The sequence below is a fragment of the Cottoperca gobio genome, chromosome 8, assembly GCF_900634415.1.
Source record: "Cottoperca gobio chromosome 8, fCotGob3.1, whole genome shotgun sequence".
Classification (NCBI taxonomy): Eukaryota; Metazoa; Chordata; class Actinopteri; order Perciformes; family Bovichtidae; genus Cottoperca; species Cottoperca gobio.
Window position 1 is genome coordinate 2,723,202 of NC_041362.1, and position 11,585 is coordinate 2,734,786.

The window sequence follows — 11,585 nt, forward strand, 5'->3', positions numbered from 1 at the left end:
TATTTATCCGTTCACAAATCTCATTATCAACAAAGTGGGCAGAAGAAAACGTTATCAAATCAGCCTGCAAAAACATTCTTTTCAGGAAGACACTATATGCATCATTACTGCAACACAACTTTTGTATTTTGCACTTATTATAACAGCCTGTGAGTGCAACCAGAATATATTCAGTTTGTCTTTGACCTTTGATATTACTATCTGTTGTTTCTGTAAAACATTTTAATTTAAAAAACCATAAAGAGAAACATTTATTCGATGATGTTGAAGAATTGATGGACGAAGGCAGAGCTTCAGTGAAGTCCTAATGTAGGGCACTACTGTGCATATAGCTTGTGCGTGCTAATTACATTTAATCATTGTAATCGCACCTGTAATATTCTCCTTTGATTAAAAAAAACATTTGTAGCTACTGAGAAGAAAAGCTTTTCTGACGTGCTTTTAACAGGACCTGCATGAACCACAGGAGTCCTGCAATTATGCAGGCTGTCAGATACAATTCAGGACACGTGGGAATACATGTACAAAATGATTGAGATGGCCTCACATGGTGCCCTACGGATATCAACTGCTCTGGAAGTAGGAATACAGGAAGATGTGGCAGCACCACTGCAATTTACTGCAAATTAAAGGTTTAAAAGCCAAAGATCTTCATGCAATTAGAAAAATGTATTGATTTGTAGATCACTGCGACTGACACGGATAACACAAATGTTCCTAGATGAGTTCTTCTTTCTTGTTTATTTGAAGGAGCAGAATGAGGAGCCAGAGCCGTAGCCATTACCTCAAATTACATTCTCCTATTTTTCGAAGAATCACAACCACTTAAAATAAAGGCAGATGGATCACAGTGTAAGCAGGATTATTTGAGTAGTCAGCTCTGGAAAATAACTACAGCCCTCATCTCTCTTCTGAGGAAGACACTCCTCCAACAAAGCATGTCTAATTTGAAAAAAGAGTAAAGTGGGTGGAAAAAGTGATTTCAATGAGGCAGGAAATGTAATGCATCTGGCCCAGCTGCTTTGATCGGATTCTATCAACTCCAATATTAATGCGAGGATTTGAGTGGCTATTCATGTGCTGTGCTCTCGAGCTAAGAGAGAACACAGTTGTTCTATTACGGGTTAGCACTTCTATAGAGCTCACCTGAGACCTGCTGGACATTCTCCCTCCACATCCTCTCCTGCATTGTCACCGCTATGCCGAGTGAAGTGAAGGTAAACAGATGACACCGACAGTATGCAGATGAGACGAGCCTATAAATGGCCAATGTATTGTTTGTTATTTGATCCACTGAAGAGCATCGAGAGAAGCAAAGCTCTTTCATGGCCAGTTGTTGGGAGACATGGTAACAGCACACACATATTGGATGTATATTTACTGGTTCATAACAGTACAATAAAACGAACAAAATGATGCCTAATGTTGCCTCTTTATGGTATAGTTTACCCTTCGTTGGACATCATATTGTTTAAGAAATAGAAGCAACAGTTTCTTTATTGTTTCCCTTTTTGGTTATATGTGATTAAAGGAATAGTCCTGCATCTTAAGAAATATGCTCATATGCTTTCTTGCTGAGAGTTAGATGAGAAGGTTAAAGGTTGATTGTATGTATGGTAATGATGTAACTGGAGTCTTAAATTAGCGAGGCCAGCTGTTTCTCTCTGCCCATCCTGCAGAGAGAAACAGCTGGCCTCGCTCTGTCCACGCACAAAATCCAGCACGAAGTTTGAAATATTCATCAATCATTTGTATTTATGGACAATATAACTCCAGCCAGCAGGGGGCGACTCGACTGGTCTGGATTGTATAGAAGTCTATGAGAAAATGACCCAACTTCTTACTTGATTTATTACCTCAGTAAACATTTTCCTAATGAGTTCATGGTCTCAATCAGTGTTTCAAGTCTTCTTCAATACAGTATGATGTTCATTTTGTAAATGATGGTCCCATTTAAAGTAAAATAGATGATAAAGCAGGGTATGCTTTAGGGCGGGGCTACCTTTTGATTGACAGGTCACTACCACGGTGTTATATGGTTTGGGTTTACGTGTTTTCGTCTTACAACTTTAACTCTTTCACACTGTGTTTGCAGTTCATGAAAGTTAATTGTAACATTTTGGTCGCCTCAAAGTGTTGTAAACTACATACACTTCTTATTTTACAGTGTATGAGTCAAAGTCACTCCTCAAATATCAGCCTTTAAGAAAGTGTCACATAAGGTTTAGAGTTAGAAAATAAGACACTTAAAGGCAACTGAACACATGTGGGGTAAAGCTCCTACTGTACTGGACTTTCTTGAAATTATCTTTCTAATTCACTGACAGAAATGGGAATTGGGATAGACCAAGCATGCAAACATGATGGCAGCAGTGTGGCACTTCATGTGCAAATGTCAAAGGGCGTTTAGGTGCAGTGCAGAGCATGCATAGGTTGGAGATTCTCGAGCAGGCAGCAGAGCAGGTCACCAGCGCTGGGAAATGCAGGACATCTTGCGAGGGTTACGACTTCAAACATGTAACAGCCTCGGCAGCTCCAGGCCAAGGGAAAAGATTGCTCCAATTACAGCAAGCCGCACGCACCAGAGTCCCCTTGACACATGCAACGGTCTATTGGACTGGACTTAGGGTAGTGGTATGTTGCTCTGGAGCACTGGGGGCCCTCACATCCCACTGCCAATCTGTATTCTGTTTGAACCCGCAGACATCTCCTTTCGTTTCAAATTTTGTTCAGACTGGGTGTTTTTGACTGCCAACACAGGTGATTGGCACCTTCTGTCTGAATTTATAACTAAATCAATTCTCTAACAGCATCTCTGAGCACATCAATCTGAGATAGATGCTTTCTGCCCCCTCATTTTCAGCTTCACAGGCACAGAGTGTTTATAGATGAATCCCTCAGTATACTTGTCCGTATGTGCTCTGAGAGCTGTGGCGGAGCACAGCTTTAATTGGCAGCGTCAAGTAATGCACAACATGTTAGGGAGGCAGCAGCATTGGGAATCACCTTGTTAATTGAGGGCCGCAGTTGAGAGATTCACTAATTGATCAAGGCCTTTTACGGAGGTAGATAATTCATGGCGGCAACACGGCAGGAGGAGGAGCCTTGTCAGAGATGATTTGTGTGTCTCTTGGAGGAGAGCCGATCTCCCTGGTCTCTTTTGTTCCGTGGGCCCGGCGTGAAGGGGATTGTATCATCAGCACCTCCGCCCAACCGCTCGCTTCTCCCTCTAAATCAGAATTAAAAAGGTGAGGCTGGTGTTGATAGGTTGCCACAAATGATACAGTGTCGTATGTCTGTGCGCTTCCCCTGATGGTTGATGCACTCCCCGAACACCATCATGATACAGAGAAGACGTATGGTCGTGTTGTAATGAAAGCATGAAGGGACCCCAAGTCACGCAGGAAATGTCTCCATCACGCAGGTAGAGAGGTAATCATGCCCTCGTGTACTGTACTCTGGGAAACAAATGAAATGTGTGGCAACAATGCAAAGCTTATGAGTCGAAAGAGATGCCGGATCAGATGTGTGGAGTGAGTCGGTGCGCTGTGTTGTGCTGTAAATAACATCCCAAGTCTTTATGTCAGAATACTGAAGGTGTGGAAGTGGTGCGGACTGCATGGTGAGCTGGATTTATTCGGTATTATCAGGCTGTGGTGGGTGTAATTGAAGATAATGTTGTAGTTTTACTGCCAGCAGATGAGGCAAAAGGGATAAATTGAGAAAGAAATGCAGGCGTTTCACAGTAGATGTTATACAAAGCATTAAAAAATAGATTGAGAACAAGGTAGAAGATATTCTGTATGTTTCTGCTTGTTAACAAATCTCATGAAAAGCCAAAAAACAACAATCCCACTCGTAAGTATCACTACTGTAACGTTCGAAATGACTCTGTGCAGCTACAGAAGCCTTTGTGCATCACAACACAATATGTATTTAAACATAAAATACAATAGGCTGTAGTGTTTGGCATAAATGATTGAAGGAAATGTTTTCATTTTGTTATTCGTGATACTATGTTCTGAGAAGTAGACAAGAAATATTGTTTTTATTTTGTAGCACAATGTCTCTTATTGTCCCTGAAGGGATGTGTGCATGCATTTAATAGTTAATGGAGTTTGTTGGCGATGAGAAAAACACCGTACTTTAAGGTGACAACTGTTTTTATGAATGCATCATGGGGAGAAACTTCCTGATGTAGGTATGATTTCTTCCAGATCTGTTTTCTCAGCAGGTTTATTGAGTTCATCACTTCCAGCTGACATGAAGACGAGTTGGAGGATCTCCAAATCTAATTTTGTGTCGAGTGTAAAAATAAAATGTATATATTTTTGCATTGTGGCTATTTAGAGGCGATTGCTTGGTGCTGAAATTAAAGGTGTATTCTTCTTCTTTTAAATCCTCCACAGCGTATATATGTACACTGTACACGTGTGTATGAATGTGTCAGCGGCTCCTCTCTGCTACAATATGATCATAATAAATCACAATGTTTCCACGTTTTACTTAGCGTCAGCATTAAGATTAGAGGAGCACATCAGGCTTGAGTTCATTACACCGGTTATACCAGATACACTGTAGTCTATCCAAGCTCAAATACAAACTTGTGAGGCATGCCAAATGTGCCTGCAGCATAATCTTACACATCCTACAAGTAAAGGATTCATGTCAGTGTTTCTACAGCGGAAAATATGGCAACTGGAAACGTTTTCTGTGGCCAGACAGAGACTCAAAGGGTCCTCCCACTCACATTTTAACTCTCTTCGCTGGATTAAATCCACAAAGTATGTTATTGATTACTGCAGGACTGCTACATCCGCTTTACTCTGCTGCAAACACACGTGTCTTATGAGTTGTGTTGATAAAATGACACTTTGGGTAAAGGGAAAATCTTATTCTGATCATCAGTGTAATTCTGAATACATTGTTTAAACACAAATGTTGTTGAATAAGGAAACTTAAATTGTGAATGTCAAACACACGTTAAATTCAAGTGTTGTTTTTTATGCAGGAACGTATTAAACTTCGTCATAAACATTTGATTAGAGGTGTTGCCGGTGTCTCGTTTTCATAAAGCGTCCTGACAAATCTGACGAGACAAGAACACATGCGCAGCTGATTTACGACAGAACACATGAACGTTGTTGATGGATGAATAATTTGAAGTTTTGAAGGCCCGGTGCCACGGCCATTTCAAACAAGACTGCAGTTTCCAAGGTTACCAATAATGCAGCTTTGTTGTTTTGAGTAGCAGGACTAGATCACGATTTGCTTTTGATGAGAAGAGAATGAATCTGGGATGTAAAAACAGTAAAAGTCGGCTGTGTTTTTGGGGGAAATATAGGAACAAAACTGTGTCTGTCCTTCAATAAGAGCTCATGAAGTGTGGCTCAAACCCACACACACAATGCACGCCATGCGTACGGATATTTAAAAGACAACTCATCCCTGTAAATTCCAGCACAGAAACAACGAATATCCAATTTATTCAAACATTTGAAAGATTTATTCAGAGAGGTCAAAGTGTCAAAATGTGAACAGAGAAGTTGGACGATGGATCAGCACACATTTGACAGCTGGACGTGATAAGAGCCCTCGGGCATGTGCAGGGATTTGTCCGTGTGTTTGTTCATCGGAGAGGCAGGTGGTTGGAGGACTGAATTACTTTGCACTGCTTTATTTATGTTTTGGCTCCGGCTCCCGCAGAGCGCTCATGATACAATGAAAAGAAGGTAATGTATGTTGGTGCATTGGGATATCGTGCTATTTTGCAATATTGTATCAATATAAATATATACACAAGCCAAGTGAGGATCTTTTGTTACATGGATTATTAATATTGCACATTTTGGTAATAATTGCTCTTTCAGTTGACTAGATGGTGGATGGGATTGTTCTGATGCTGGCAGGAAGTTGGTTAGAACAAAGATGGAGAAAGAAATCTGAAATGTGCCAAGAGCTTTATTTTATTAGATGAAACAGATACAGAACTGCATAATTTACAGCTGAAAGAAAGGTAACAAATTGCACTATATCGCAATAATCAGCATATTGCAAAATGTTTAAAATCACAATAACGTCGTGTCATGACTTGAAAATGACTATGCATAAAAATAAATGTTGCTTTCCTCCCATATGGAGCATCTCTGTCACACATGCAGATCTGAACAGAGCCAATGAAGCTTATTGCAGGGTGAGAATCATCGATCAGCTCCCGAGGTTTCCTAAATCAATTCCACGCGATGACACTTTGGCAGCGCTCTGCAGACGTTCTCCCAAAGACTGTTGGGGCAAGAATAACAAGATTCTGCCAAGATACATCTTCCCCTCTTCCTCCTTATTTACCCAGGCAGTTGTTTGTGACAGAAACTGTGGCGGGTCACAGGTGCCACGAAAATTAACCATCTTCCTTCATTCCCTGTAAACAAGTGCGAACATTTACCCTCCCGTACGCTGACGCACGGCTCTGTGGATGCATTCGCCCGGTGCATTAGATTTCCACTTGTGCACAAATAAAGAGTAGGCTTCTTTTCACAAGTAGAGGCGACTGCTGACCCAGTTTGAAGACGGTAACGTGTGCCAAGGTCAGACACCCACACTTTTATCTCTTCACAAACAGCCAAAAGGCATTTTTGACTCAGGTGTATTCACCGTTCTGTGTGTTTGTGCGTGGATGTCTCTCTGGTCTTCAGTCCCCTCTGTGAGCCTGTGTGCAAAGACAAGATTCGGTTTTTTAACAATAAATATGACAAGGCAAAAAGATTGTAACTTTTGTTTTACATATATTTAAAGGTAAATGACATTCTTTCAATGTGAAGTTCTTTTTATCCTGGGTAACACACACCTTATTTACCTGAAGTAATCATTCTGCTTTGGTCTGTAGTGTAACATAATAACATTCTGTCTCTTGACATGAGTTTGAAGTGTTATCTCTGCTGTACAGCCTCTCTCTGTGATGTCGGGGGTGTCATTCATAAATCTGACCTGATGAAAAGCCTTTGGAGTCAAAACACTGTCAACAAAGAAAGCATGAGAGACGCGGCTATCTCTGTTTCCTCTGTGCATATTAAGTTCTAAAGCCGTGATAGTGGAGGACTTTGCTGCCACACTACTGCTCTCTGCTGGTTAATGGACCTCTGATGTGAGACTGACCTTTGAACTGCATTCAGGTTCGTTAAAGGAAAGTGTTTTTAAAAAAACATCTTTGTGCAAAAGGTTCCACACAAATCCCTGGATGAGTGTCCGCTGTTATCGTATTATTAAAAATGCATACACTGTATATTTGCATATGTATGAAGAGAGATTAATCATCAAACCAGTGTCTTCAATGAATCTGTTCCTGCATCTCAGAGGTGCAGCAGTTCCAGGCACGCTGTGTGTTGGCAGGTTAAGAAATGTTCACCTCCTTGTGTAGGTTTGTGGCACATATCCTCCACTGTGTGACTTGCAGACTTACAGACTGTGGGGGAGGGGGGTGCATGCAATTTTAGTAATGATTTACTGGATCTCCAGCTGCAGGGGCCTCTCCAACATTTGGGGTAATAACACTTTGTTCAGATCCTGCAGTCGTATGTATGAGCTTCACTCTTGTCAGGAGCTTAGAGTTTCCTGCAGAGCCCCTGGAGCTGACCACCCACCTCTTTTTAGCCTTGTTAAAGAACCAAAGGGAAATCATATTTCTAGATGGATACCCTCTCTCTTCATATGCACTATGCTTATTACTGCATCCAAGAAAGATCAAAGCATGCTAAACTACCCTCAGAGCTTGCACCCCCCCGAAGATTCTCCACAGCACTAGAATAACGAGGTGAAGACTGCCTCCACTTTTATCATCACCTTTCTTAGCATGTGAGTCATGTTTGTCAGAAATGAGCCATGCTCTTCGTACACATGCTCAGAGTGAGAGTTGAGGCAAACACATTAAATGTCATTATTACTTTTTTATGCGCCGCTAAAGGGTGAAAGCGTAAATTCCCCCTCTGCCAGGTATTGATTTATGTATCGGCATTACCCACATCTTGCAGTGATAATCAAATGTGACCAGTATCAAGTGGTGACTGAGGCAGCAGACTAACCCGGTGGACCCTCTCCCTCTCTGTCTATCCTGAAACAGCTGTTTGAGCTCTAATTAAAGGGAAGTAGCAGGTGTCATCTGAGCCCCAACTGCAGGGGCACACCTGGTTGCATTAATTTGATCCAAAGTGGTTTTGACGGACTGCCTGCACTCTGGCGTCCCACATTAAGCCACTGGAACTGTGCACCTGCTTGGAGCAAACAGGCAAGAGCACTCCACTAACACCGCTGTGTGGCGGTACGCCAAGCTAGGCGAGTCCATGTCTCTTCCCAGTGACCCGGGGGACGGCTCCGTCATCCCTAACTCTGACTTACCAGCAACATGTGTAAGCGAGCAGACCTGCGCCGCCGACCTGTAGTCACACTGAGCTGGGGGCTGCTTGTGCCCAAGATAATTGTCTGTGGAAACCTCCCCGAGGCTGTAAATGCAGCTTGTTTCAGATCGCCTGATGATTTCACAGGACATTTAACTTAACACCTCTCATTTGTTACCTCTTCAGGGCATTTCCAATTTCCATTACCAGGTTGCCAAGGAATGTAGCAACCCCTTAACCTCCACTAGCTTTTATGCATGCATAAATTGCCTTGGGGATAAGTGTGACACTGCATTTGGAGGTACTGACATTAGTTTGTGTGCACCCTTAAAGGGACAGTTTACCCCAAAATCCAAAATCCATCTTTTTCCTCTTACCTGTAAAGTTATTTATCAATCTGGATTGTTTTGGTGTGAGTTGTGAGAGCCTCCCATCCGTGACTCGATGCACGCTTCCTTCTGCTCAGTGATACGGTAGACAGAAAGTAGTTCCTACGTGAAACTGCTCACAACAAGTTCTGTTGGTCTGATTGATAAATAGCGCTACAGGTAAGTGGAAAAGATGACCTTCAAAACTGAGCAGTGAGAACAACAAAAATATGTATTTGTGGAATCACAGATGTAGTGTTGTGTCTTCAAATGCCTAATGAAATGTACATCAGCCCAAAGTGAAGCTGCAGAGGTTTGAATATGGTTGGAATGCCTCGGGTCATGCAGCACTCTCTGTTGCAACAGTTTCTTTGTGCCACAACAATACATTAATTTCATGAGTCAACAGGCTACGACTGGCAGTTTGTGTTGAGCTAAACAGTGTTTAATTGGATTCTGATCCATGGCAACACCACCAGAGGCTTGTTTCCATCTTTTATTTCAGCAGCACCTGGAGCGTAATGGCGGTGATTACATCCCTCCTGTGGTGTCCCGGCGGTTCAGCCTTCGCAGGCCCATGGGAATTCGCTGCTAACAGTCACGGTCCATGCTGCCCTGCTGGCCTTTTTTTTTTTTTGTCGGCTGGCAAACCCTGATCTGCTGCTGCTGAGAGGTTTTGTTACAGCGCTGCTGAGACAGGCGAAGGTTCAGATGGAATCATGAAACAAATGAATTGTTTACTGCACAAACTCAGACACAGTCGAGATTCCAATCAACGGATCAAGACAGACTCGTATTTGTAGAGGCATAAAATTAAACTTCAAAGTGAATTACATTTACGATTATTAAACACAATCAATTCGGTTTTGATCAAAAGCAAACACTTAGCACTCACGGTTGTGGCTTTTACTTTTCAGAGAGGAAAGAGCTGGTCCAATTAGAAGTTGAAATGCTGATTGAGTGAGTCGAATGGTGAGATTAAAAATTCATTCTTGGCCAGCAGTTGGCGAAAAGATGTCCCTGCAGAGTCCATTTGAGCTTTCGATCATATCACACAACCTTCCTCAGCAACTCAGGGAGATTGTTTCAAATATTACAGGTCATTTAGCAGACGCTCTTATCCACAGCGACTTACAGTGAACTAACTGCAGGGACAGTCTCCCTGGAGCAGCTCGGGGTTAAGCGCCTTGCTCAGGGGCACAATGGTGGCCGACCTTCTGGTTTGGAAGGCGTACCACCAGACCACTAGGCTATCACCACCGGTGACAACTGATATAAAGCCTCTTATTTAAGGGGAATTAAAATGAGATTCTCAGTTTTGAAGGTGTTCACAGAACCAGTGTTTCAGTGTCATTGGTAAGGATGTAACCAGGAGAGTTTTAAATAGCAGATTCTCAAGTAAAAATCACAAATTTAAATCCTTTATCCTTTTTTAAAAGAATAGCACAGAGCCTTTATAAATCTTTCAATCTTATCGGAGCGTCACCGGCTAACGAGGCCCAGGGAGGAACCAGCAGAGCGCTCGGCCTCCCCTTCTCACATAAACCTGGGAGAGGTCACTGACCCCTGCCAGTGGAGATTTGGGAGTGCGGCCTGCGCATATAGTCAGCGCTGACAGCAGAGGGAGGAATAACATCGCTGGGCCTCTGACCTTCAGTGTAGCCCCACACCTTACAACCGCAGAGTCAGACGCATCTGAATAATACATCAGCCTCTTCTGCTGGGACCCCCCCCCCCCCCCCCCCACCACCACTCACACAAGCAGCGCTACACAACATCGCATTCACATCATAGTGTGAGGTTTCTCTCCCACAGCATCCCATACAATAATAAACACAGATAGTTTGACAAGCCGAAGCAAGGTCCCTGTACCTCACAATATGTTTATAAAGGGACTTGTGTTATCCAAAGGCTTTTATTTGTGTAGCTGCAGTGAGTTGGCGCAGGTTCTTTTTGCCACAAATGGTCTTATAATTGATTGTTTTTAGCGTTTTTCGATGTTACACACAAAAAGGCAACACACTGCATATTTGGCCTCTACAGTAATTCTTCACCTCCATGCGAGTAAGTGAACAATAGATCAAGCCATAAGAATTCTGCTGTTTACACAGTGAGAACAGAAATGCATGAAACATTTTAAAATCCCCGGTGATTCCTTGAAAGGCTGGCTGTCTCCCTCTTGTCTCCATCTGCTTTACATATAGAAACAGCGCTGAGGTTTGCACTGAGATTATTTGAATTTCATAGTGTTTGACATTTGATAATAGTGCCATGTGTTTATAGATTCTAGACTTTCCTGCTGAAAGTTTCCTATCATGTTTGTTCAGGCTCACCCCCACCAGAAAAGCAATTAAATATATTTAAAAAAAACTCCAATATCTCTGTGTGACATCAGAAAGACAAACCCAATTATTGTTTTAGCGTTGTGTGAGGAGATACATATCAATCAGCCTTCTAGGAATATGTGCGTAGCATTCTGAGGAGCAGGAGCAATAAAAAGAGGGTGAAAACAAATGTTTGTGCAACATTTATTATGATGGAATAATTGTTGTCTCAGTGTCACATAATGACTGGAGTCTGTTGTTCACCTGTTGAGACAGATTTATAATTCATTTACGTGTCTCTATGTGTAAATAAATCAGGCTGTGCTGTCACAGGAGAACTGTTTTATTTAATTGACTCAGCTTCAGCATACGGAAGCCCTAAACGACCAAACGTTTTATTTCCCCCTGTGTTCCCATGATAACAAGTTGATTTTATTAGGGTTTTTTTAAGATCACGAGTTATTTATGTAATTATCTCAAAATAACAAATGTTGTTTTCCTGAGAT